The 27876-nt window shown below is 49.2% G+C and overlaps 1 protein-coding gene across 1 annotated transcript in view; it reads left to right on the forward strand.

The window, feature by feature from the left end:
* LOC144161500 (uncharacterized) overlaps positions 1 to 27876 on the forward strand; it is a 90210-nt gene that overhangs the window by 800 nt on the left and 61534 nt on the right. The window lies entirely within an intron of this gene.

A 27876-nucleotide genomic window follows, 5' to 3' on the forward strand; every position in this document is an offset into this window, starting at 1 on the left:
CCAGCCTCCGGAGACGCGCGGGACCTGCCTTTCTGCCTTTATTGGGCTGTCGACGCTTCTCAGTTAAGATCACCGGACCAGGAAGCGCGCTGCCCTGACGAGTACGGGAGGAGTTACGCCCTCCGGTTCTCTCTGCGTCCGTCCTTCCTGTTCAGCGTGTAATACGCGACACCACGCCCCAGCAAAAATACACCCGTGCTGTCCTTGTAACGCAATGGGCGCGAGCAGGGACGACGGGCGAGAAATCAGAGGAGCAGCATAGCATCTCTGTCGTGGGAGGAACTAAAAAGAAGAAAAAAAAACCCTACTCCACGAGTCTGGTCAGCGACTCGACAAGATTCGGGACCAAGAAGTCGTCTAAACGGCGGTGGGTGAGAGAGTCAGGCGGAGGGGGCACTCGGGGGGCAGTAAGAGATGGAGAAGAAACAGGTTCCCGCGGCCTCCTCTCCACTGGCGGCCCTCTCCCACGGGCCACGCATCCTGATGTACGGCCGTTAATAAGAGCAACTGCGGCCGGTAGATATCTGTGAGGATGCGCGTTTCGGGCCGTTCGCTTCCCCGCGTCACTCCGTCAAGACAAAAGAGCCAAGCGACTCGCAAGCGCGCGCGGAAGTCTCACCTTTCGGCTGCGCGTCGCAGCCCCTTCAGCCCGATGCTATGCGCAGAGCCCGCCTCCATCAACGCTCATGCCAAAGGCGGTCGAGGGTTTTGCAATACGAAGGCGGTCGAGGGTTTTGCCGCGACGAACACAAACGGGGTACGAGTGTGTTGAACTAGCGCCTTAGAAACGCGTTGGTTGTCCTGTGCACATTTTCCCTTAAAGTCGTATTCCTTTTCTGTCCCTCCTGTTCAATAGCTCTCTGCGCACAAGTTCTGAGTGAACGATTCATTAGGGCGAAAACACCGCATACCATGCTGTTTCCGAGCTCTCGCTTTGCGGAACTGGACGCCATGCGAGAGCGGTGTCTGCTCTACGATCACACTATGATATTTCCTTAGTGCATGGACATGCTGGGAGCAAAGCGATCTCGTCATATACGGGAATGAACGACGAGCTGGAGTCGTGCGGCGTTTGTAACAGTTCGCTGTGGCAGCAGTGCGGAGATTGGGGGAATATCGTGGTTGTATGTCCATTCGTATTCAAATCTGTGCCCTCTGGTAAATGAAAAGAGAGCCCCTAATTGTGTGAAGCCACCGAATTTCCGTGAGTTCCGCGTTGCGATGACAGACGAGAACCAGACGCGGCACTTCCTTCGCAGTGCCCAGTGGCACTGTGGGAAAGCAGTGCATCTAACAAATAATCCGGTCTCCAGCCCTCTGCGTACACCAAGTGCGGTAGCGCTGCACATCGCTACTATCAGCGCGGAGGAGTCGGGGCATGGGCGACCTTGAGTCGCCGAGCGGGAGTCCTGGCGGAAAACGCACGGATGCAAGACAGCGAGATGCGTCCGTGCCTTGGGGACCCTTTGTCACGCAAGGTCGATAACGTGGGCAGCATATCAAGAAGTGTCTAGACGGACATGGGCAGGTTTATCTGGCGCATTAGCTTATTTTGGAGCTGGGAGAATTGTGAGAATAAATCATGGATTTGTGGCACCAGCAGTGGCCTCACTACCGCATACACGCACGAGGTACCGAGTTCGATTCCTGGTGGCTCTATTTCCGATGCCGGTGACGACAGAGTACGGGAAACATGCGCAATTTTCGTTCACGGTTAGGCCAGCATCGGATCTAAATGCATCCGTAGCTGTCTACTACGGCGGTCCCCATACCTTAGGTGTAGCTACGGCGCGCTACACCACAAAAGGACCCCTCCAACCCCACCTTTCCCCCCAAAAAATGTGAAGTTCATACCGACTAAACTTCGATGACCGCGCCGACTGAGGCCCTATTCATTCCCTTATCTTTCTATATGTGTCTCTCTTCGTCTTTCTATTCATCTACCCTGAGTCTTTTTCGTTCTTTACTCTGGTTTTTAGATGATGCGAAATTTTTTGCTAATAATTTAGGCTCGGCGTCCAGCAGGATTATTACTAAGCGAAATGTGGGCAGCGATCATATAGATCAAACTACTTTACTTTGTGGTCACCTTCCTTTGATACAGTCAGATGGTACCCGGTACGTTGGTTTCTGTGCAACGTACCGCTTGTTCCCTGCTCCACGTCCTCTCGAAAAAAAGAAAGCTCAGTAGGCACAGCGCCTTGTCAGACATGGGTCTGTGCTACAATCAAGTGAACACTTTTTCCCCTCTAGGAAACGGAGCACTTTCCACTTTAAGAGCGTTGAACGGTAGTGTGTGCAGCCGAATTTCTCTGCTGCTTGAGCACGGAAGATGCGTTTGCAGCAAAGCATCCAGCGGCATTGATTATGCGTGGTAATCATTTTGAAGGCCCAGAAAAAAAAATTATTCGTATACCTGCACAGGTACAATACCTGCACAAATATATGAATAATTTTATGGTTGCCATGTCTTGTGCTATGATTCAATTATAGGTATAATAGCTCCATTACGCAAGGAGGGGCCGCAGGTGGAAACTAATTTGAGTCATCACTGCATCACTTGGGTTTATGCAAAACAGGTTCTTCCTTTGTTTTGAACTGTGTTGGGATGAATGGATTATTTCGAGCAATATGGTGAGATATCGGATATGTGAACACTGCAGAGCCAGTTTCTAACTGTTTGTGATTCAGATGCGAACGTGAGTAGGGAAGCAGTTCCAATACGACCACTCGATCTAAGATCAAACATGTCGTCAAGTTCAGATGGTGGTTGAAATAATTGTGAGTGATTACATTGCCAGAGACCATTTTGCTGATGCCTGTATACGGAAGGAGGGAATTTGGAAAGAAACCACGGTGTGAACAAAGCTGCTTGCCTCTCTTTATATAAGTACGGCTGCTTTATGCTTATATTCGTAGATCCTTGATGCTCCAACCATGTATAGACGGGGACATTTTGCAACTTTTTTTTCAAAAACAGATGCAGCAACTACTTGTATGACATTAAACAATCTGCGAATTTATTTGCCTCCATTTGATTTTCTAGAACCAGCAGGCGCTATGTTGCGAGGAAGAGTAGGAGTGTTTTCTTTAAAAGCCAAGTGTGTGAGGGCACCCTGGACTCGCACGGTAGTGGCCATTTCAACGCCAGTCTGAGCAAAAAGGAAAAAAAAAATTTGAATTGGTATGTCACTAATTCGATGGATATGCAAAAATGGCCCTCGCTCTATTTTTATTATTTTTACAGCATTTGCAGTACATGAATTTTTTTGTATACAGTCCTTCTGCTTTTAGATTAGACTTTTTCAGCGTTTACTAAGCGCATGCGCATTTCCCATGAAAAGAAGATATTTATTCGTGAAGCGTGTATGCACCGCATCTTGCACATGTCGGTGCCCCATCGAATGGTATACTCATGATTGAATTGGATTGGATAAACTTTATTGAAGCCCGCAGAACGACGTTTGTACGCGCCGCGACGCGGGCCTCGGCATCGTCCTGGTGGTTAGCTGTTGCTCAACCAAGACGTCCGCTCGCCGTTGCCGGCTCGTGAATCTCATGCCTTTCGAGCACTCCCAGGACCTGATGGACGGCCCAGTGTTGATGCTCGTAGGTGTAGCTCCTTGCGACTTCTTCAAGTTGTGGCGGCAGGATTCTTGATGCCGCTTCTTCAGGGTTCATGGCACAGTCCCACAAAATGTGCTTCTGGCCTGCAGTCTCCCTGCAGTAGAGCTTCACTTATCGGTCGGGTACTCCTCCGGATACATTCGGACCATCAGAGCCGGTATAGGCCGGTACCGAGCCTAAAGATGTCTTAGTAGTAGTGCCTCCACCCGGCTCAATCCCGGGTTCCGGGGTGGGAGAGTTCTACGAGCCAGGCGATAGCCTTTAGTGATTTCACCATAATCCGTCATTCGGTCCTTGGCACCGAACCAAGTTGGACGGTCAATTGCGGGGGCGTGACTGATTAGTGCTCGCGCCTCTGCGAGTGCCGTCTCGTTGTGGTTTTCGTTGTTACTCTAACAGTTGTTGGGGCTGCTAGACGTGCATTGCGTAGCACCGGCAAAGCCTCTCTGCAGATGCGCCCTTGGTATAGTTTCGAATTGCCATTTTAAGTCACTGATCACCGACTGGCAGCCTCCGTCAGTAAAGGCCAGGGTGACGGCCATCTCCTCTGCGCGTTCTGCCACGGTGCACTTGACGCTTGCTGCCTTCACAGTGTCTCCGCTGGTTGCCTTTATGAAAACTGCAGCGAAGGCTTCATGTTGGTATTCCGCCGCATCTACGTAGCCAGCGTGCTTATCCTTGGCGTGTAAGTCGACGAGGGCTTTAGCCCTTGCCGCCCTCCTTTGCTTGTTGTAGTCTGGGTTAATGTTCGATAGAGAATCTACCCTGACCCGGCGACGCATCTCGTCCGGGAGGGTGAGCTTGTCGTCCCCTCCGCTCTGGCGTACATATCTCATGTCCTCTGGTATTTTGCTGTCTTCGTTGTAGATAGATGTTTGAGTTGGGCTGTACGTTGTGCTTCCGCTATCTGCTCGAACGTATTATGGACTCCTAACTTGAGGAAGAGTGGTGTGTTTGCAGGTCTAAACAGGCTTAGTGCAGACCTGTAGGCCTTCCGTATGATGGCGTTGATCTGTTACGCTCGTGCTGAAACCAGTTGTGGTAGGCCGTCACATGCCTGATGTGGCTGATCCCAAAGGAGTGTACTACATTGTTGAAAATAAAGCGCGAACTATAAAACACGGACGAAAAATAAGGATGACATCGGCGCTTACTAGCCTGATCAGACTGTCCTCATTCATGCCAGCTTTCCGTGAAGTGACTGGTCGGATGAGCTTCATTGTATCCGCGGTCTTGGTTGTGATGCGTGCGATAGCCTCACCGTTCCTTCGGTGCCGTTCGATCATCATGCCGAGTACTCTGATCCTGCTGACTTTGGGAACAACTTGACCACACCGCGTGGTGTTCCTGATCGTGCCTTGTTTTCTGTTCCCGATGCGATCCCTAGGAGTTCCGATTTGCTTGGAGAGCAAACAAGTACTGCAAATCCAAATGTTCTTCAATGGCGTCGACTGCTTCTTTTAGTTTGGTCTCGATGTGACCGTCGCAACCCCTCTTTATCCACAGTGTAGTATCATCAGCATAGAATATGTGTGCCGCATCCCTACTCTGGCGAGTCTGTTGGCTGCTCCAATCATTACCAGATTGAATAGCAATGGCGAGATCACAGACCTTTGCGAAGTGCCAGTGCTGCCGAGCTCCTTATGCTCTAGTTGTAACTCACCTGCTTTTAGCTGGGCGGTTCTATTCGCTAGGAAGCCCTTGATGTAGTTATAGCTCCGTTCACCCATGATGAGCTTCGAAACTCGTGACAATATCGCAGAGTGCTTGACCTTACCGAACGCGCCCTGGACATCAAGCCCTAGGATCGCCTTATTGTCTCTTGAGGAGCCGGAGTCGTCAATGATTTCGTGCTTCACCTGAAGCATCGCATCTTGGGTACCTAATCTCTTTTGGAAACCGATACCGGGGTTGGGTGAGGTGAGGTGACTGTGAGAGGGAAAGAGGTTCCCAGCCTGTACCACATATGTATCGCAGGGAGAGAAAGGGTATAGTTCCTCCCTCTCATGAGGACATGCTCCAACACCTTGCCTACACACGACGTAAGCGGTAGCGGCCTCAAATTATCCGTGTCCGGCAGTTTACGAGGCTTAGGGATGAGGATGGTCGTGGCTGTTTTCCACTGACGCGGCAGTGATCCTGTTTTTCAACACTTGTTGCGGAATTCCGTTAGGTTTTCAATTGAGTGGTCGTCTAGGTTCCTGAGGGTCTTGTTTTTTACTCGGTCCGTGCCTGCTACAGATTTGCTGTTTAATTCGTGTAGTGCTACTTGAACCTCTTCAACATCGATTTCTCGATCGAGCCTTTCGTTTGCAAGTCATTGGTATGGGCCATATTGCACTATTGGGCTATGCGGTATTTGTTGTTGATTTTCTTGATGATCTCCTCTTCACCGTGTTTCTCTATGGCGCGGTGCAGAAGCTTGGCTGGTCCATCTCGTTAATGGGACTTGAGTTTTGTTTCGGGTTCCAGGTCCTGCCGCAATGCAACTGTCCATCCGCTGCGTTGCAGATCTCATTCCACCGTTGCACACAGAGCCTGCGGCAGTGTTCTCCGAGCGCCCAATTGAGCTCAGCCACCTTTTTCTTGAGTCCCCGATTCAGCCGCTGTTTTTTCCAGCGTTCTAGCATGGACCGTTTAGGGGGCTGCTCATGAAAAATCCTTTAAGCAGTTTCACCTTACTGTGAGGTGGACTGTTTACCGTTAAGTCTGTCCCTGAGTACGCAATGTACCGGAATCGGCCTTTCTGGGTTCAGGATGTGACTATCGACAAAGACGAACGAGCGCAAGAAGTCGTGCGCAAACTCCTGCACAACTCAGAAGAAGAAAAAACACTTTTATTTCAACTTTTCACCTGCCATTTTGACTTCGTTCTTACTCCCAGCTCACATCATACGGCCTTCGTACTACCTAGTGTACGGCGATCTAGTCGATAATGCAATAATTTGGTGTGCAAGTCGTATCATACCACGTAAATTATGGAAAGTAATGCAAATAAATACTGCATTAACGTGTGCTTTATTTTGTCTTCCCTCCTGCTTCTGACGGATATTTGCACCAACCAGAATGACCGCGCCGCGTAAACAGCTGAGGAAGCACAGCTTGCTAATGATGTGGTCCCAGGGAGCATGACACAACTGGAAATCACGCTGAAATCTTCATCTCCACTCCGGTTCAACCGCTTAATGTTGGGCGATCGGCGGCGATATCAGCGTGCCAAGACGATCATTCCTTCAATGCTGCAGCAAGACGACGGGCCTGATAAGGTGTCGGCACCCCACGCCAGACAGTTTCGGACCCTTTTCCCCCCTCTCCCCCCCCCCCCCTTCAAAACCTATTAGCTTACCTTAGCAGCAAGACGAGCTCCTTGTGGCCTTAAGGCTCCTAACATCCTCATTATTTATTTTTGTACTCAGTTACCTTTCGCGCGCGTAGACCTGCTTCCCCACAACTAATCAGCTTCAATAACAACTGCAACTAGCGCAGCAAATTTGACAAACGGGAATGCCCAACACGTCGAGAATGTGGCCTATAGTGTGGGATTACGTGATGCGAACGTGATGTTCCGAAATAAGTAATATCGGCTGATCTCACTTCATCTTATGTCAACGGGCCTCATCTTAGAGTTTTATCGCATGCTGCCAAGTGCTGCATTTTGCACGACGCAATAGTCCAGCGCGGATCACAATTTTCAGACAAATCACACGGCGGCTTCGCCATTCTCCGAGACATTTCCATTTGCAGCGTGTGGGGTCCTTACCTTCTTTGTGATTAAAGGCACCCCCCCCCCCCCTCCCCCTAACAATTTTTTTAAATGTTTTCAAAATCTGACATGTTTTGAGAACGCATTCAAGAAGTGCGTGCGTTACTTAGATTAACTGATTATGGAGTACCCAGGCCAAATATTATACTGGGTGATCAAAGTTAAGTCGACAGGTTTTCTTAAAATTAGGTGATTAGATGTACGTGAAGGCCGCCTATACGATGGGGCTATGCGCTCAGGGGGACATAAAATGATGTGGTAATTATTGATGTCGGTAGCTTGATTAACTAACATTGAATAATTAACTTTTTTGTGGCTGCAGTGGGCAGACATGTTTGTATTGAAAAGTTGGATGCAATCGTGTTTCTATGCAGATTCATTTGGCAGAATTCTTCTAGCGCATCCGTACTCCGATATATCGAACTGCGAAGTTTAATTGCCGTTCGCATGATTTTCATTCAAGGCTGTAAAGACCGGCGCAAAGCTCCTCCCTCTTGTTCTGTGTTTCGGTAGCAGTTCTGAGTTATTACGATAACGCCAGCCAACAGTGAAAGGGTGCCAGTTATCACTGCCTCCATCACGTTGTCAAACTAAACACCATACACGGCGGGCATGTCACAAAGGGGAGGAGCTTTGCGCCGGTCCTCACTGCTTTGCATGCGTAATCATAAGAATGGCAAATAAACTTCGCAGTTCAATATCTCGGAGTACGGATGCGCTAGAAGAATTCTGCGAAATGAAACTGCGTAGAAACACGATTGAGACGAACTTTTAAATACAAACATGCCTGCCTACTGCACCCACAGAAAACTTAATTATTGAATTTTAGTTAATTAAAACCCCGACATCAATAATTATCACCTCATTCTGTGTCCATCTGAGCGCATAACCTTACTGTATAGGCGGTCTTCACGTACATCTAATTGCCTAATTTTAAAAAGAACCTGCCGACTTAATTTTGATCACCCTATATACTGGTTACGCCCATCAGGGAACTTAATTCGCTAAAGAGAATTTTCCCTCTTTCCCGGTCTGGGAATCGTTTGCGGGCTGGAGTGACGTCCCTCAAGCCATATGGCGGCTATTGGCCGGATTTGTTTCTGTTGCAGCAATAAGCCCATATTCGATAGCCACTTTAAATAAACTCGCAACAAAACCAAAGCTTACGCTGGAAAGGGTATCTGCTACGACAACTAAATCACGCAGTGTCGCTCTATGCTAGTACTGTAGCTTTCGAAGTGCTTCCGGGCACGAAGAAAAGAGTGAACACTGTTATCGGCAGTGTTGCAGGGGCTTTCTTAAGCAGACAGATGGCGGTAGTTGTCGATGGTGCGTACTTTAAACCATATATGAAAAAAAAAAAAGATATCAACGCACATTGCCGCTAGACATTTGTGTTGTAACACAGACAAATCGTGGTAGCACTTCTGGCATAAACCACTGGCAACTTTCAGTTTCTGCGTGCTGTCATAACGCCTGCCAATCCAAACCAACCCAACTGTATACCCAAGCAAATTACGCGCTCAGCCCGAGCATGCAGTGCGTCATACTAACCGCGGCGTCCCCAGCAACGCGCAGAGATTACCCGGTATCACCCAGCAACGATTATTTCTACAGCAGCCCCCCCCCCCCCCCCCCCCTTTATTTAAACCGAGTGACGGCAAATTGCACGCGCATCCTCCAGAGTGCAGTGCGTGCTAGCAACCACGGCGTCCACTCTCCGTCCAGTATCTCCACCTGGCCTCGTTTCACTCGCCAGTCAACCACCTACCTGTTCAGCTACATTTAGTCGCCACGTGCCGCCATGGAAATGCGGGGCAGACGGCCCAAGACCGTTTCACGTTAAAATTGGCGCAGAAAATGTAGTTGAATTGTGAAAAAAAAAAAAACAACGATTCCTATTCGCAAGGGCCAACGCGGCGTTCGGAAGCACGCCGAAGAAGTAAAAGCGCAGAATGCTGGCTCGTCACCTAGCTGGCCGAAGTGCTGAAAAGCGATTACGAGGCGTCCGGAGCAGCGTATTCTTTCGAGCGACGCCGGTGTCAATCCGCCCGCTCCGGGCGGTGTGGGCGTGCCCCGTCCCCTGCAAATAGGTTGCGCCACGTCGTACCACTTGCTCGCGCCGCCGATGGCAACGTGCGTAAGATATTTCAATAGTAGCATCTCGAGCAGGGGCGACCCGTCCAACTGGTTTCCGATTCCGCCGGTCTCGCTCAGTAACCAAGCCACGCGACTCTGGTGTCGCCGGACAAAGCCCGCTGGCAGGGGCTTGCCACGGGCCCTTGAACGCCAGTCTCTCGAAGAGCTTCCGCTCGCGATATCACAGGCGAATCCACGAACACGTCTGCGAGAGGTCGCCTGTCTCTTCCTTTCGCCCAAAAGTCCAGCTTCGCAGGCCAAGGTTCCACCCCAAGCACCTCCTTTATTATCGATAGCATTTAATGAGGAACTAAACAAATGTTTAGTAGGCACTGTCGTTATCTTTAAACTAATTTGCATATATGTAGTGCAACTCTTTGAGATGGCAGGTGCGCTATGACGCTTTGCTGATGGATGATTGCAATAAAGTGTGATGTCCTTGGAAAATTGTGCGATAAAAGTCTTTTGCAAATTGGCGCCACGGGTTATTCAAAACCAAGTTCACTGCCTAAAAAACTTCTTAAGCAAATTTTTTGTTTACACAATATCTGTCTTGGGCTAGATCCGATGCTATCTATGTATGACCCCACGGCGGTGGACACTGGAAGCCCCTTTTATTCGGGATGGCTGCGGACGAGGGTCAATGCCCAGGGGTTATTTTCAGGGTCATTTCCTCTGAGACATGCCGAGCGGGAACGAGGTGTACGCCACAAGCTGCAGCTGTCAGTCACCGAACACGCCATTAAAGAAACTCGCCCGCCTTGAAACGTTTTTGTCTCCTTGCCTCACAGACCCGCATCTGAAAGCGGTATAACAAATTACCGAGCACGTTTGCGCCAATGCGACGCTCTGGCGCTCTCCGGCCGCGCTCGCTGAAGCTGAACGCTATCGAGGGTCGCCGAGTTCCCCACCAGGGGTACCTGCATGAAACCGAGGGGCGGGGAGACGAAATTCGATGCAAGGACAAAAAACACCCTCAACACGCACGGTAGCGGTCATTTCGGTGTCAGGCAGAACAAAACTGCGTGCTTACAGTGGGTAAAAGCGCGGCCAAGCGGCGACAACCTGAAGAGGGGACGGACTGCGTTGATCTTTAATGACCCGCCTTCCTCCCAGCCCCGCCTTTTTTATCGTTACTTTTGGAACATTATGATCCATACCAGGTGCAGTTGTAACTTCGTGAAACGTTCGCAGATGGTGTTTAACCGAAGGTTTGCGGCAATCGAGCGGCTTCTGTGCGGGACAGCGCTCTTCTCACTGGCCGCAGGGCCCGTGTGCAGTGAGCCGCCAGCGCGTCAGCCGACGGCCGCAGCGGCGGGGCCGTCAGCTCGGACAGCGGCCGGCGATTCTGACGGCGTCCCTTGCACAAGCGGGGCCACCGAGAGGAGCCGCTCATTGATCAGGGTCGACGTCCGGCGCGGCCCTTCAACTCGCCCGCTCAACCGGTTGCACTGTCCGGTCCCCCTCGGCCGCATGCACGGGCCGCGGAATGCCGCTTTCCGGCCACTTTCGTTTTCGGCTGCTTTTCAGCGCCGGGCTCGGGGGGATGCGCAGGGAATCGGCCGGCCGACCTGCTCTCGGCGCGACTCGAGGGGCCCAGCGTAATGGGCGCGCCCGTGGCCCCCCCTCCCTCCCCCTTCGGTAACGACGGCCCATTGTTGCTCGACCGGATGCGGCCGACGCTAAAACAGGAGCCATGAAAATACCATCCGCGCGAGAAAGCCAGACGCGGCTGGCCAGCGCCGGGAACGCGCGGCGTCTCGGCAGCTTTCCCACACAGCACCACCGTTCGTGAACTCCGCGAGGAAGACGCGCCGCCGGACGTCGTTCGCGGGGAAGAAGGGTCGCCCGCCCGTGCTCCGGCGAACAATGGACGACGCAGCCCCCGCAGTGCGCGTGCCGATGCCCGCGGATCCAGTGCGGGGGGCTTAATTAACTCGGCGTTAAGGCAGCGCACACTGCCGTGATTGAAGACATCCTGCGGCGCGGCCCGAGCGGTGCACGAGAATCTCCGCGACAGACGTGGCCTTGAACTCGTTTTGGGGGACCGCTTCTCGCAGCGCTTCCTTGTTGTTGGCCCCAAGGAAACGAGCTCTGCAACCGTCCCCTTCCCGCGCGAGCCGAATAGCACCTGCTAAATAGTCTCCGGCCGCCCAGATAAATGAGTCGGATAAAATTTGCTAACTGTAAACGGGAGTAGCGTTGCGAGCCTCGACGCATCAAAAATGTGCGTGTTGGGGTTTGGGTTGGTCGACCACCATACCCTCGAATAGTCACACGCCCGTGCGTGCAATACTTTCTGCCCTACAAATCTTACGGGGTCCTTAAGCCCTGGGTGAGACCCCCTGGTTAGGTGGGCGCGTAGAACCCTGAAAAATGTTTCATTACAGCGAAGCTCTCAATGTCACTTTAGCCTGAATTCTTCGTGTTTTTCGTCGTCTTCGTTACCAAAAATAAAAATAAAAATATAGTACCCTCCCCTTTACCTTATTGAAGATCGGATTGCGCAGAAATGTTACCTCCTAATGGTGCGGGATGTTGTTATTCACTCCCAAGAGGGTAGGGGGAATGACCTTTGTGAGGGGCGGGGTGACCACCACTGCCTTTTACCACTTGAAAGTGCACGCCTACTTAATTGGTCACTCGTCGTCGTTACGAAGGAAATGAGAAATGGCGATAGTGGGGAGCACGATGATCGTCGCCATGATCTGCCGACTGAATTGTTGCCATTTTGCGATCAACGAGCGCCATTTGCTTTTGTGTCTTTTGAGAGCCCGAGCACAGAGTTTTCCTACTTCTACGACAGGCGCATCGATGGCGCGTATAATCGCTCAAGCCCTTCAGTCATGGTTGAAAGCAAGACGCTAAGCACCGTGCGCGCCGCGAGTCCACCGGGGTCACTTTAGCACTGTTCTTCATATACGCGTCCCGGGCACAAAAGAATCGGCGGCGGTGATTGCCTCCTCAACTGTGAAACTCGTGCCCTCCCCGCCCATTTATCTCCTTGTCTAGCTGAGCACAATCGATTCCTCACCGGAGATATCGGCCTGCATATGTAGCAAGAACTGTGTAACATTCTGTTAACGCCTCGAACAGTCTGCAACAGCGTGATTGCAGCAGCGTGCATGGAGGTTAAATACTCGTGGTCTTTTTGACAGACGTCAAGTACAAGACGTAAATTAATGTTCTTACAAGTAAACGTTAATCAAACTAATAAACCAACAAACATATTTATAGCGACGGATGGGCGGACGACAGGCATTTTTCAAGGGAATTTTGGGAGGACATGCAGACAGGCAAGCGCACCGGTCAATCGACTGAAAGAGCTAAATTCTTCAGCCGCAGCTTCCAAGAAAAGCTTCAATCTTTAATGCTTTCGTTGTTTTACGAAAGAAGTACAACATGTTTATTTCCTTTAGCGTTCGTTTGCTTCAATTGCACCACGCAGCTGTATCCTTCGTGTGGATTTATCACTAATCTATATGCTGTAGGCAATTGCTCTTCGCTGGGCTTTGATTATTTTGCGGTCCGAAGTTCTACAAGAAACGAATCAAGATGTCGCGCGTGTTTTGGGCTTTCGTTTACTGTATGGTCACCAGCAAGGTGGAGCTGAAATTTCGTGAATTCAAAAAGAATGAGGTCTCAGTCACAGCGGGCTTGTTTACATTTTTCCTGCAGTAGGATTCCATAAATTAAGCGCTTGTTTACAGTTATCTCAACACCGCTAACTAACCCTACCGCCACGATTCCGATGAGTCCGAATAGCTGCCGGTTCTTTCTGTATACATGGCAGCGTCTGGGAATACGAGTTCGCACGTTTTCTTGAAGTTGTCGACTGCATTATGCTTATTTGAACGAAACAAACAAACAAAAAAGAAATAGAATTAACACTTCTGAATTATTTCTAAGGCGAACGCTTTAGATCTTAGGAACAGAACAGGCCTTAGGAACAGAAAATCGTGAAGTACAAGAGATAGGAGCGCGAGCCGGGGATCGAGCTTTAGGAAAGGGAAGCAGCAGTGCTGTAGGAGGGTCGCAGGAGGCTTCTGAGAAGGCGCGACGGAGTGCGCGCCGAGAGAGTGGAATAGCAGCGCTGGTGGATGGTAGGCTGCTGTCGAACGTGCAATACGAGCTGGATTGAGAGGTGAAGGTACCGACGGGGGTGTACAAAAGGCTTTTAGAGACGGCGCGCGTGCGCATGGCCTCCGAGATCATTCGAGCAAAACGCGCGCGGGAGTTATAGCTGCTATAGAAGGCCATGGCGAGCGAAGCGAGCTTCGGAATATGCTGTCCAGGAGGTGGGTTAAGCCGTTACGGGCGCGACTTCAAAGTTCTACAGCAAGCTCAACTGCAGATCGACAGAAGCTCCAACTAGGCTTTCCCTTTCCCGTTCTTTAAAAGTTCTAAGCGCCCCGCGTAATTTTTGCTACCGCCGCAAGATTGCGGCTTTCATTATGACGTTATCTGGGAATACTGTTGCGATGTAAAGCGCCCATTTGACCAGACGAATCATCTCAGGTGATGCGCCGAGGATAAGGCACGCCTAGCTCACAGAGCGCACGCAAGTCCAACCGATTGGCCGGTTTGAAAAATTGTTCGCGATTGTAGCATGGCCGGTTAATCGACGAATCACCCAGCCTCAAGAAAAATAAATTTCCGAAGTCATTTGAAAATTTGCACAGGCCAAGACTCGAAGGAACATGTCATGTCTTTTTTTTTGGTATAAAACTTCGTAAATTTAAAGAAGTGTTATAAATTACCCACGAAATAAATTTGTGACTATAGAATTTAGGTTGTCATTTTGTCAATACACATTTTGGTTTGGCCTCTTGTGTCGAATGACCTAGCCCCCCCCCCCCCCCCCCCCTCCTGCCAACACTCCCTGTAAAACCTGGTAGGCGATTATTGGGCTTTTCCTTAGGCAAAACGATGAGTGGTCCCAGCGGATTGTAACCTCATCGCTGTCCCCTCCTCTCCGGTCCTCAAGAACGTCTTCTGATTCGCAACAGCCGTCGGTAGCACAGAAAGTGGAGGCGCGAATGATCGAACTAGGAAAGTGCGCTGGTTGGCTGCGTGGTCGAACAAGCTGAAAAATAATAATAAAAAAGAATAACAAGCTTTGCAACAAGTTCTGTTTTCTCATTTTCCCCGATGTTCCGCGCCCCTGTCGCCATGTTTTTTTTTGTCATGGCAGTAAAATCCAGTGAACGAACGCCACTTGTTTTCAACGCATTTTAACAAGAAAGTGTTTTATTCCTGGATGCACAAAGATTTCACTTACATCATATCCGTCACTGAAGTGACGCCAGTACAAGAGAGCAAGCGGCCTGTAAAGGGTGCACCCCTGTACACAGCGTCTGCTGGCGGGGAAGCAACCATCAGTCCTAAAGAGTAAGTAATACTTAGGATTGTTCGTTTTCGGTTTTTATATTTTAACATTGTACTGTCGTCACATCCGTCAGGGAAATGACGCCAGTACACCTTTGCCGAAGCGACCCGCCAGCAGGACGTCGCTCGCCAAGCACACCCACAAGACAGCCGCCGAACCGCAAATCATGTTCAGCTGCAGATTTCGCTGCACATTTCACTTTCGTGTTTTTCCGATTCCAATGACAGGGGAATCAACCACAGTTTTTTTCTATTTACCGTCGCAAAAATAAAGCCCGAATCTGTATTTAATTAAAGGAACACTCCGACCACAGTTTTTTTCTATTTACCGTCGCAAAAATAAAGCCCGAATCTGTATTTAATTAAAGGAACACTCCGAGTACCAGTTATGTATTGATGTATTGCCTCAAATATGCTTAATGTTTTCGTTTTGCTCCACAATGCTGACAAGTATGCAAGTATAGTAACAAATTTTCAATGGAAATGTTTTGCCCATACAAACTTCTTATTCAAGAGTCCTTTTACCTTTTAGCCGGGTGGCTGAATCGAGGGACAGATAGACAGACCAAAGTTTTCGGGTTTATGTAACCAAAGAAATACTATCGTCGTTAATATCGTCTTTAAATATATACACATGTTACACTGCCGCCGTCTGGAAGAGGAAATGGGCAGTCCTCAGCCCTGTTAACAGTGTCTCGTAGCTGTAATGCTAGTCGGTGGAATATTTGTCCCTGACGCTATGACTGTCCGAAATGTGGGAAACCGATACTCTGGTAACTCGGTGCCTCAGATTGTGATGGGCCGACCTGAGCTTGCAGATCATGTCGCCTCATCACGGTCGATACACATTTTCGCGGTTCATAATATCCATACGCGGGAAAGGAAATAAACAGTGTATGTGGATGCTTACCCGCAATTCAGTTTCGATAGAGGTTGAGCACAACTTTCGATTGATTGATTGATTGATTGATTGATTGATTGATTGATTGATTGATTGATTGATTGATTGATTGATTGATTGATTGATTGATTGGTTGTGAGGTTTAACGCGCCGACGCTACACAGGCGATAAGGCGCGCCGTAGTGGAGGGCTCGGGATTAATTTTGACAACTTGGGGAACTTTAACATGCGCCGAAATCTCGAACGCACGGGGCGTTCTCGCTTTTCCCTTTTATCAGAGAAGCGGCCGCCGCGACCGGGAATTGAACCCGCGCCCTTGGGCTCAGCAGCACAACGCCTGAGTCACCGCACTGGGTGAGCACAACTTTCACGGACATCCTTTTATTAGTGTTAGATTATCTGTATGAAGCCCCTCCCCCCCCCCCCCCCCCCCCTCTCTCGCTTTCCCCCAGCAGGATGTTGGTCGACGTATAGCGCTATGGCAAATCCTATATTGCTCTGCGCTTCATAAAGCCTTCTCGGAGCATTGAAGTTCAACGAGGAAAATACACCATGGAAACATAAATAATGCCGCACAGTTGTTTGCATATTGCCGAACAAGTGTTTCAGGGTCTCCTCTGTGGCTTGAAGCGCATGTCGTGGAAAAGCCGGCCACGTACCCTTCTGCATTCATTAGGGCTAGGTAGGCCTGCAAATGATACAGTTTCTGGATTTCATGCACTGTTTACAGCTTTTACAGCTTCGATCAAGGGTTGGTGCGACCTGCATGCTGCCAAAATGATGGCCACTTCACTTTGTCCGCTACAGGGTACAATGTCTAGGGCCAGGAGCTCAGGGCCATATAGTGTCCGATGCTAAGTTCCCACAGCAGAAGTGATTTTAGTAGAGCTAAAAGTACCGACCTTATTCTGCATCATAAACGTTCACCGGTGTTTTCAACATTGACATGAATTTCAAGACTTCGTCTTCTATCTCAATAGATTTCTGCGCCCTGAGGTCCGATCGGTATAGGTGCGACTCAAATTCGTCCCTAAGGACAGTGATACCGCCAAACAAAGTTACGAGTTTGCTTTGAATGGTTTCCCAGCTCACTCAATTGAGTATGCCAGACTACATAGCAGCATTAACTTCACTGACTAGCCTCTTCGTTTGGGCGCTTGGGTATTATCGCGCCAGCTGGCTTTGTTTACGCCACGCTTCTCGAAGCACAGACAGACCTGTAAAGTCCGAATTCTTGGAACGTTCCTTGCACCCGAACGGAGAGATAAGAGAGAAGGAAATAAGGGCCGAATAATTTCTGAGCTTCACACCAACAGGTTGCATCTTTTTCTCGGTGTGCCTCGATGTATAAAGACCCTCCAAAACCAGGAAAATAGCACAATAAAGTGCGCAGAATGTGGGCAAATTATAAAATGGGAGGGAGAGAGAAAAAAAGAACCAGGCCTGGCGGCCACTTGGCACGGTTCGGTGGCCTTTCGACGCAGTGAGCATATAGAGCGTCGTTTGTTTTTATAGCAGGGCACTCGGCTGTGCAAGGGAGCGCTTCGTGACCAGCTGCTGCGGCATCACGCTTTATCTCGTCGTTGTTTATAAAACACTGCAAGCCATCCGAGCTGGCGGAACGGGCAAACGTAGGACAAAGGTGTGCGCTCGAGGTAACGACTCAGGGCTTCGAGGAGTATCAACATCAGCGGTATACCATTTTCCGGAATCTTCCCCGTATATGGGTGTAACGAGAACAAAGTTAGTTCCAAGTGAACTTCAAGCCGAGGACCAATCCTGTTATCAAAGGCGGCAAAACTTTGTAAAAAGAAAAGAAATACCAGCTGAGGAACCGACCACAGTTAACCCAGACAGAAGAAAAATTTATTTAGAAACTGCAATACGTGATCCATTGGTACAGAAAACCCTAAAGTAATACAAGGCGACAAAGAGGAAAAAATTGGGTGGGAAGCTAGGTGTTTACGGGTATATTTATAACATGGGCATTTTGAAAATTTCGAACAAAAAAAGTTAGTTACCGAGTGCTTAAATGAGCTCTGAGAACCGAAATGTACGTATGCTCTTCAGCGATATGCAGCAACGAGCGATATCCAGCACAGGGAACCTTTCAAAACAGGCTGCAGTCATTCTTGTCCAGTTTTCAGACTGCAAAGCGTCACGCCGGTGAAAAAGTTGGCATGGTACAACCAGTATGAACCATAGGTCAGGGTGGCCATACAAAGCGAACGGGTTAAAAGAATATTCAAGCGCTTGGGATTTCATATGCTGTCGTATAATATTAGCGGACGGGTATTGTGGTAACCTAAAGATTGTGGTTGCAGCTCATGGTTGCCGCAGATCATCAAGTCGCCGCGAACGAAATTGCGTCAGCTATAAAACGAGCGAATCAACCAATGCGTGGTACAAGGTCGCGTTATTCGGATTTCTGTGAAGTCTCGCCGAGGCTATTGCGTCATATCCTGCAACGTCGTCGATTTCAACAAATTTTATTGAATTTGCTGAAGGCACATGGCGTAGATGAAATCGGGTTGGATATCCAGTAAATCCTCGTTACAACAAAGTTCTCTGAATGGAAAACTGACTTCGTTATAAGCGGTATTTTGTTAAAAGTGGTACCCTGCACTGCAGCTGGGACCGTGGAAGACATCGAGTACAGCAATTCCGTTGTAACGAACGGAAGTTTGCTGTATAGAACTCAAGGGGACAGAGCGGGCTACCGATTCTGTTTCTGATGCCTGCGTTTAGATCTGTGCAGTAGCGGTCTGTCGTCATTTCACCTGCGTTGGAAACAGTTGCAGCTAAATGAGGTGTGCAATCGAAACCATTCCGTCAGTATCGGGCCTACACGACGCAGACGTCGAAGGCGCGGCAAAGCTTGGCGCCAGTGCAATAGTCGCCGCTCTATCGGAGCTACACCAACGGCGTTGCGACAGCCGAGCACTGCATGCAGTGTTCGACCGCGCTGGGGGAAAGCTTTCGGCGGTCGAGACTGCGCAGCTGCAAGTTCGCCCGAAGGAACAGGCGGTTGGCGCAACCACCACTGCTTAGGCTATCGAAACATTGACTGGTGTCTGGCGCAGCGCACGACAACGCCCTCGCACCGTCTGGCCCGCCGTGCTCTCGGCACGCGTCGGGGCCTATATAGCGTGCAAGAATTGTTTCAGCTGCGCCGCCGCCCCCCCAAGCAGGCTACACCACTTCCCCGTTATCCGTCATCTTCGGGTTCTCCTCGCGCTTTTCTTTTTAGAGCGTCGCAGAACAGGGGCAGCGCTCACTAGAAACACAAGTGCTGCCACCTAGGCCGTAACGTCTGCATACCCGTACGTCCTTTCTGCGCCTGGCGAGCGGTGGCGCTAGCGTAAGCGCCCAGCTAGGGTGCCTGGATGTGCGCGCCCGCCTCCCCTCCGGGTGCGCGCATCCAGGCACCCTAAGTATAGTGAACTAGTACTCTAGTTCACTGTACCCTAAGCCCAGCTAGGAGCATGGCTCACGTTACGAAGATCTACAGCAGCTTAGAATCAGGCTCCCCACGGACGAATTCGGCGCACCAGAGCGTTCATAATTAAAGGGCGATCACGGAGTATAATTATCGTTACCCTTGTAGCTGCTGTTCACAGTACTGTGTAAAGCGGGCTGTAAAAAAAAAAAAAAAAAAGCTTCGCTGATTTCGCGTAATAATGTTACATGTCCGGAATAATTAAAACAAGACAACATGTCAGATTTTCATGTAGAAAAAAGTACCGGAAAGAGATGCAAGCATTGAAGCCTACACCTAGAAGCCTACGGCCCAGTGCGTGCGATTTCCCATCCGATATACAGCTAGGTTCTATCATACGAGAAAGGGCTTTCAAGGGTACTGTTCTTCGCTGTCACCAACCTCATCACAAGGTGGTGACGGGTCGCCAAAGGGGGAAAAGTTGCAAGTGGCTGTTCAGATATCCTGGGTTTATTGTGACTGAACAAGTACAAAATAGGCAATGGGCATAAAATATTTGACTAATAACAGCGTCAAAAAATACGGCAAACACGTGTTACACTGTTGCTCTAGTTCCCTGGACGACCGTGAACTGTACCGGTTGTTTTCTCATCTTGCAGGATTTAGAAATAAAATAAACCTGTATACTTTTGCGAAATGATAAATTAAAATTATAATGATGAATTGCATGAGTTCAAACACAACTACAAATAAAACCTTTATAAATCGACTTTAGCGTTCGTTTATGGCACGCTCAGGGTAGGCCAGTAGCCAGCAATTTTTTTTCTATGAGGGCCCACTTGGGGAGGGGGGTGGTTGCGGAAGCGTAAAGTGCGCTATTTAAGTAGTGTACTAAATTTTCAGTAGTTATTTATGGTAAAAATCAGCATGCCTATATTCTAGGGATTTTGAATAGTTTTGTAATCCGGATTGCTTTCGTTATATTTGATAAAAATACAAAAAAAAATTGTTATTCCGTGCTAATAAAGACAAGAATCGAAAAAGTCGGTTTAGTGTGGTTCCTATGCAGAGTAAGGCACAGCTTCGCAAGCCCCGCATGAGGTTCAGGTGTATGTATTTTTTATTAAAACTTCCGTGTCTTACGAAAAATAACGTTTACACACGGAGCTCCAAGTGCGTTCATATCTTGCTCCACCTTCGAAAAATAAGCTATCTCTCACTGACCGACGTGCACATCGCCAGGAAAATATTTAAAGGGACTTTGTTAAATGGCGGACGGCAGAACGAGCGAAAGGTCCACGCACTGGTATACATGTATAAAGTCTCGTCAATCAAGCAGCGCAAAGATGGGATGACGAATGAAATAATATAATTTGCGTAGAAACAAGTACAGCCAACATAGAAACGCGGCAATACTCGGAAATACAAATACAAAAACGCGGCGATACATTTCTTAGAAAAAAAAAACATACTAAGAAAACAATTATTCACAATATTAATAATCAGGTATCATACCCTTACAAACAATACGACAAGTCAAAGGTATCAATCTCCCTCCAGACGCAATGATCGGGATTTGCAAGCGTCGTCGTAGAAGTGTTCCCTCCCAACCGAAAACATTGAAAGGAATTGGAGGGGGGAGCGCAGCCCTTCCCGCCTCCCGCAGCATGTCTTATCAGGTTAAAGTTCAGAGTGTGTGTAAATCATGCGCTGAACCCTCCTCGGCAAATTTGCAGGCCCTTCTTTTTTTAGTGAAGTTTGGTCAAATTTGAGCCGTTTCTTTCTCCTCCTCGCTGCATTTGACAACTTCGGCTGTAACACCCCACTCGCAAGTCCGCCAGGCGGCCTGAATTGATTGCAAGCCCGAATATCCCATCTAAGCTTTGATGCCGCAAAAGCGAAGTTGCCAATATCAGAGGTAACTTGTATAAAGCAAATCATTACTGGGTCTGTTCCCAAGCCTAAACGTCCTTTGTCGTGATAGGTTTTTTGGCGTAAAATGTCCTTAACAGTGCCAGACCATCTTCATATCTTTGCACCGGCGTGCGCACTTGTACACCCTTAGAACATATTTGCAAATAGCCACTCGTAAGTCAGTACTAATGGTTGATACCTGAATTTACGGGTTCAGGAAGCGTGAATGATAATCCCTCGGCTTTTCTCACATTGCCCAGATATTCAGATTTCTTGCTGGAAAGACGTGGGGAACATCGGTAAGAGGAATGCTGCAACTGTACTCCGCACTTTTTTTAGGCGCCTTGCGTTACAGCTTGCCAGCAATTTCCAACACTTGTACCACTAACCTGCGGGTAATACATAGCGTCCAAGCGCAGGCTCTGAGCACGTGTCTTGGTTTGCCGCGTTGTGCATCAACAGTGGGCACCATTTGCATCGCACAGGAACACCCAATAGCAACGTACGTGGCTACTGACACACTACCCCTGTACATCAGGCTCCTCACGAGGCTGCCTTCTCACCATCTGGCGCAGCTTCCTCAAAGTAGACCCCGATCTACTTTTTCAGCCATTATCACAACGCACAGGGCTGAAATCCCTTCAAGGTACGCCCCTGCGGCAACACCGACTTCCCCGTTGTGGTGCCTGGCACAACCCGAGATTCGTCTCAGTGTTCCGGGAATTCGAAAAAAAAGCCGACTTGTCATCATTGGCCCTTCAACAGTTTACGCTGCTGTTACTGCATGAACGGTACAACGACCCTAAACATGTGTACACAGATGGCTCAGTAACGTCATCCAGTTCGGCAGGTGCAGTATTTGTGCCAGCAGATTTTGCAACAAATCGATTCCGTATTGGCCATACCACGAGCTCGACAGCTACAGAACTTGCAGCCATTCGTGAGGCTCTTGATCATATCTTGATCTTGATACCCCAGTTCTTCTCTTATTCCGATCTATGGACAATGCCACAAAACGTTCACGTTAACGCGGCGGCTATTGCAACACTAGCTTTGTCTGCACAGAAAAGGCCATATTATCTGCATGCACGAAAACACGCACTTCCGCTGACGGCTAAGAAAATCCGCAGAAATCGATTATGAGTATCCGGGCGCAAACTAGCTTGAGGAAGAGAAAAGAGAGCAGAGGTGACAATGGACACCCCATGAAAAACAGAAGAACGTAGGCGGACGGGATTAGAAGAGGGGGAGGGGCGGAGGGAGGAAACTGTTGATAACAACCCCTCCTTCAACCGTTACATTTGCACATACGAACGTCAACCGTTACATTTGCACATACGAACGTAGTTAAAGAATCACGTTCCTGTGTTAGTGTGCCATAAGACACGAAGCAGAAAGAGGTGGTGTCACGAGTTCCTTCGAGGGGAGGTGCCAAAACCTTTTTAGAGGAAGACGAAGGCCTGAAATTTGAATATAGCACCTATAGCGCTCAAACAACAAACCAATCATGTTGCGCCCCGCCGCGAAAGCAGCCGCATACTCCAATGGAAGAAGGACGCGACCACCGAGTGTCAAATTCACGAGTGCCGCGATGCACCCGGAGGGAGTTTAAGGCAACAGCTGAAGGCTGAGAGGGAGGCGACGCAAAGAACAAGGAAGGAGCGCCAAGAGGAGAGGTAAAGGTCCGGAACGAGCAAGCGACGCAGCCCGGGCAGCGGCGTCGAAATCCAAGCCTGGGCGGGAGCGGAGCGACGGCGTTTTATGTTAGCTTACGTTGCGGCCTGTGTCTCCTTCGGAATAAATTATAAATTATCTAAGATGTCATAAATTGCATTCATAATTATCAGCCAACGCGGCAGTAGTTTCCCTCTCGGGTAGCTGTTTGGCTGGCTTCCCCGCAACATAAGTGCACTTACAGTGGAGCACCCTTTAAAGGAGAGTCTCCGGGGTAATGATGGCGACAATGATGATATTGACGTTGGCATGGGAAACGCTGTGGAAGGTTCCTGTAACGCTCCGCAAAAGTCTTGGTTGTTAAATTTGGGTCAGCCGCAATGCTGCACTGTAGTCCACTTCAACCGCATGCTTAGTTAGACGAGGCCCGTGTGTTCGAGATTTCGGCGCACGTTAAAGATCCCAAGGTGGTCAAAATTAATCCGGAGCCCTACACTACGGCGTGCCTGATCGACTGCGTTGCGTCGGAACGTTAAACCCTACAATCAGTTAGACGAGGCGTAACAGCGCTCGTACCCAAAGGATGGCTTGCAAGTCTGAACTTTCAAGAAACGCTGCGAACGAGTCGTAAGTCTCCGCGGTTGGTATTTATTACCTCGAGCTTAATCTTTGGTCTGCGGATACCATCCATAAACCGTATAAGATACACATGTTAACGTTCCTGTGATTTTCTTTCAAATGTCTGGCTTCTTGCCTTTTTTTTTGTTCATAACTTTACTCTCCACTGCTGCAGTCATCGTAATTTCCTGTTTAAAAACTTGTAAAGGGCGCATAAATATCCAAATAATGGCGGCTGGATATTTTGCTGAAACGCTGCCAAAAGTGTTACGGGCAGTAATCAATAAGTGAATCTCCACAGGTAACAGCAAATACGATGGCTACGTACTCCACCAGCAGTCACTTTAAACGGTAGGGGGCATTTATCGTTGAAGAAATCAGAGTGGGCAGTTTGGCCGTAAAAATGGGAATGGCAACCAAATAAACGTATTTGTGGTCTAGTCGAGGGCATGCGACGCTGTTTGGAAATCAGTGAATCGGCATGCCGCTCGCTGATGTTCGCGTACATTAGCCTTATTAAAGTCGCTTATGGTATCACCTAATATACAAGCTCCGACACTCCCTTCCGAACGCTCCGGGGACCTGCTATGGTCACGACACCACGGCTGAAGCCCCCCAAAGCGATGACATGGCGATCATAGCGTAAGTTACAAAAAGTAAACTTTACGGACATATTTACAGACGCCAGCCTACAAGACAACTCTATCGGTTTGGCGTGGCACTGTGAAGAACGCCCTGATCTCAGCGGCGCCATTACTATGGCTACCATCGCCCTATCACCTCTCCAAGCCGAGCTCCATGGTCTCCTAGGAGCCCTGGATCACATGACCTACATGGCTCGTGCACCACCTCCACCCAGAGTCCGCCTCCTCACTAATGCCCACGCCGCCATCAAAGACTTCAATAGGGATTACTCTGATCACCCTTATACCGTTCATCACATCCAGGCCATGGTAAACCTACTGGCCAGAAACGGAACGCAGGTCCGCGTAGCCTGTAGTCCGGGGCGTGTGACCGAGGGTGTCGACAATCACGCTGTTCATAGTGCAGCGCGGGAGAGCCTTCAGTCTACACCTCCCGTGATTGCTCCCGTGTTGCACCTGGTTCGGGCCTACATCCGCGCCTCCAACTCGATCATGTTAAACATTCTCGCAGAAAGCGGCTCGCTGAGAAGACTCCGCAGGATTACCTGCATGGTGTCCCCACCCTACCCCATTCCGCAGAAGTATTTGTTAACAAGACAATCGCTAATGCTGCCCTTACACCCTACACACTGCAGAAATGGTTGCACTTAGACTCTTCAGCCTCTCCGTACTGTCCCCATTTCCAGCAAAATGTTTTTTCTCAAGCACCTCACTTGGCATTGCGCAGCTTTCGCACCTTCTCGTGATTCTTTGCTCAGTGCTCGGCCCCCTAACTCGTCTCCTGATGATCCCCCATACGAAGACTTAAATTTTATCCGTGCTCTAGTTGTTCTTTCAATTAAGAGTGACTTGGCAAGGGTAGTGTGAGATGGGGTCTACACTAGCCCTCCCAAAGAAATCACTGATTATCTATCTGCAACGAGTCCCATCTTAATAAATGTCATTTTATTCACTTCAATTTCCATGCCTCTCCCCGAGATGCTTCTAGGGAATGCGGAGATCAGGAGTTCTCTGCCCCTTGGGCCGAACAAACGCCTTTTCGTAATTTCTCCTGTCGTTGGGTGAAGAGACTATGGGCCCAAGAGAAGCTCACGTCCGAGCAAGCAATTTCCTTGTATGATGCCCGGAGACAGTGGCTAATATTAGACAGCGAGTACCGTGGAAGGGAGCCTCGACTAGACAACAAAATATTCAGTGTTCCTTTTAGTTTATGTTATAAATTTAGAAATGCGCTAGAAGTTAAAATAAGTATTGACTGCTGGAAAGGGGCTGCCTTGGAGGTTCCGCAAAAATAACAGTTTGTAGAAGTGTTTGTCAACTTACTGGCTTCCTATTTCAGGTGTAAAAGATGTATGAAATGGATGCACACTTTTAGACTTAGGACGCGGCTTCGATCCCGGCAGCGGCTGCCGTTTTCTTGTTGATTCGCAAAGCGAAAACGACCGTGCCGAGAATGCCCCATGAGGTCTACATTATTCCGTAGCCTTCCACTACGGCACGCCTCATAGCCGAGGTGTAGCTTCAGCATGTCAAACCCCAAAAATTTAACTGGTCAGCCGTGCCTCACAATAGACTGGGTTGCTTGACGATTGTTACAGCAGCGCAGACACATGCGTGTCCTCAACTGCCTCGTCCGTGAGCGCTACTCACTTGGTCGACGCATCTTTTGGGCATTAACTGGAAGTGCGGAAATGGCATCCTCCACAGCTCTTATCGTGAACCGAAAGGAGCATGTTTCAGTGGTTGACGCGAAAAAAGAAAAACGGGCTTTCATACGCAGACAAATTGTTTTGCCGCTGTAGAAGTTAACTGTTTAATAAAGCGAATTTTCATCTGCAATGCACCTTTGTGTATTAGATCAAGAACGCCACTGTGTTATAGGTAGCGCAAATTAATTGTAACCGATCTCCTCTTGTATAGCTTCTATCGTGAGGCAAGAAGTGCTCACTTGTAGTCGCCGACGCACATGCACACTGGTGCCATGCATACAGTGAAGGGGAGATAATGTGTTTAATAGAAAAGGTTGCATTGGCGAAGCTGTCGCACTCAGTTTGCCGGGCTGGGCATGATAAAGAAATGAAAGTTTAAATCTTTTTTGCTAAGGCACAGGGTGTACCAAGGAACATAAAGATCTGACATTTTATTATACTCTACGGCACGCTCCTCCACAAATATTTATCATATACGGAGCAGCAGCGCGATGCTGCTCGTCGTACTGTTCCTCAGTGATAACTCACCATAGCCTCTTATAGGAAACGGGAAAAGAAGCCATCCCAGCAGCCTAACTTTGGTATTTAGGTAGGATAAGGTTTATAAAAGGTGCTTGCACTCCGCGTTCATTTCCCAACTGAGGGACGAGCCGGGTGACCGCCATTGCCTGTGACGAGCGCGAAGTTGATCCCAGTCATTATTCCGCACCGTCCCGTTAGTGAAGAGCGGCTCATCCCCGAATTACTGAGAAGTTGGTCACAACGGTGGCTTCGATGACGTGTCGTGGCGTACGCGGTCATCATTCTTTGGGGCCGTGGGTGCACGCACCATATTTAAAAATAAAATTATCCTCTCCCGAACGTATGCATAGCAGCAAGGTAACCGAGACTCAAGAGCACAAACTTTTGAAACGTGACTCTTCTACCATCCTCAGTGCTTTCGGGCCTGAACTCGGGGGTAATCCTCAGATGGAGGGTATGTCGAGCCGGTAAGACTTTATGCAATTCACTGAAACCAGGCGCACATCGCACTCTGTGATAGTGCAAGTGGAATGATACACACGCAGGCAAGTATACCGACGGGCTTGCAGGCAGGCACGCACGCACCCAACACTCAGCCTCTCGAGGGCTTCGAAAATAATTTCTCACAGCCCCAGCAGGTACAATAAAAAAGCTTTGGGTAGGCCCAGGCCACCTCTGTCAGACCCGACAAACGACAAAGAACACCCTCTCTCAGTTTGGATCCCATGCCATGCGGTCTGTACACAGACTCCGAGCCTGCAATGGCTTCCTACGCACCGACTTCTCGCATACACCTATGACATGCTTTTTCGTGTGTCCCACACAGGTTAAATAGGTGAAGTGGGTCGCTTTATTAAAAAAAGCTAATGCCTTGTGGAGGCCACATGAGTTGCTGTGAGAGGGCTCCGTCATGGTTACGAAGCCCAGGGGGTATCCTGATTGTGTAAATGGGGTCAGTAAGTGCAGGGGCGCGTACTGCGGTCTTGCGCCAGTACAAGTAGGCAGCGTTATGTTTCAGGTGATCGATGATGCCATAGAGACCGCACCTCTTCTCACGAATGGAACTAGAGCACGGAAAAAAAGAGGTTGTGCGCAAACTCAGCCTCTTTGTAAACTGCAACACTGACGATGACGACGCAGTGTGCAGGATGCCGCTGCAGCTCCACGCTGTCCTGACCTCTAATACTGAATTGCTTTGAAGTGTAGAAAGTGTACGTTCCAAGTCAGGGGCTCTTTCGGAAACGATTTCAAGCGCTGGAGTGCTGAGTGAGAGTTAGTGAAGACGTCCGACACAACAGCCGGCTGTTTGAATATACATTTAAAAGCAGCTCGCACGCAGTGCAGTCCATTCGGTAGCCGCACTAGATGTTTCGTTGAACACCTGTACACCTGTACACTGCCCTTACGACCGCTGCGTAACAAGACAAGAAAAAAAGATAGTGAGGAAAGAAGGAAAGCGATTGTGCAGGGGAGCGGGCCGCTGCTGGAGGGAAGAGAAACGAAATATGAAAAGGAGAAGAAAGCTATGCCGGAGAGAG

The sequence above is a fragment of the Haemaphysalis longicornis genome, unplaced genomic scaffold (assembly GCF_048455015.1).
Source record: "Haemaphysalis longicornis isolate Haplotype H1 unplaced genomic scaffold, Haemaphysalis longicornis Haplotype H1 scaffold_1, whole genome shotgun sequence".
Lineage (NCBI taxonomy): Eukaryota > Metazoa > Arthropoda > Arachnida > Ixodida > Ixodidae > Haemaphysalis > Haemaphysalis longicornis.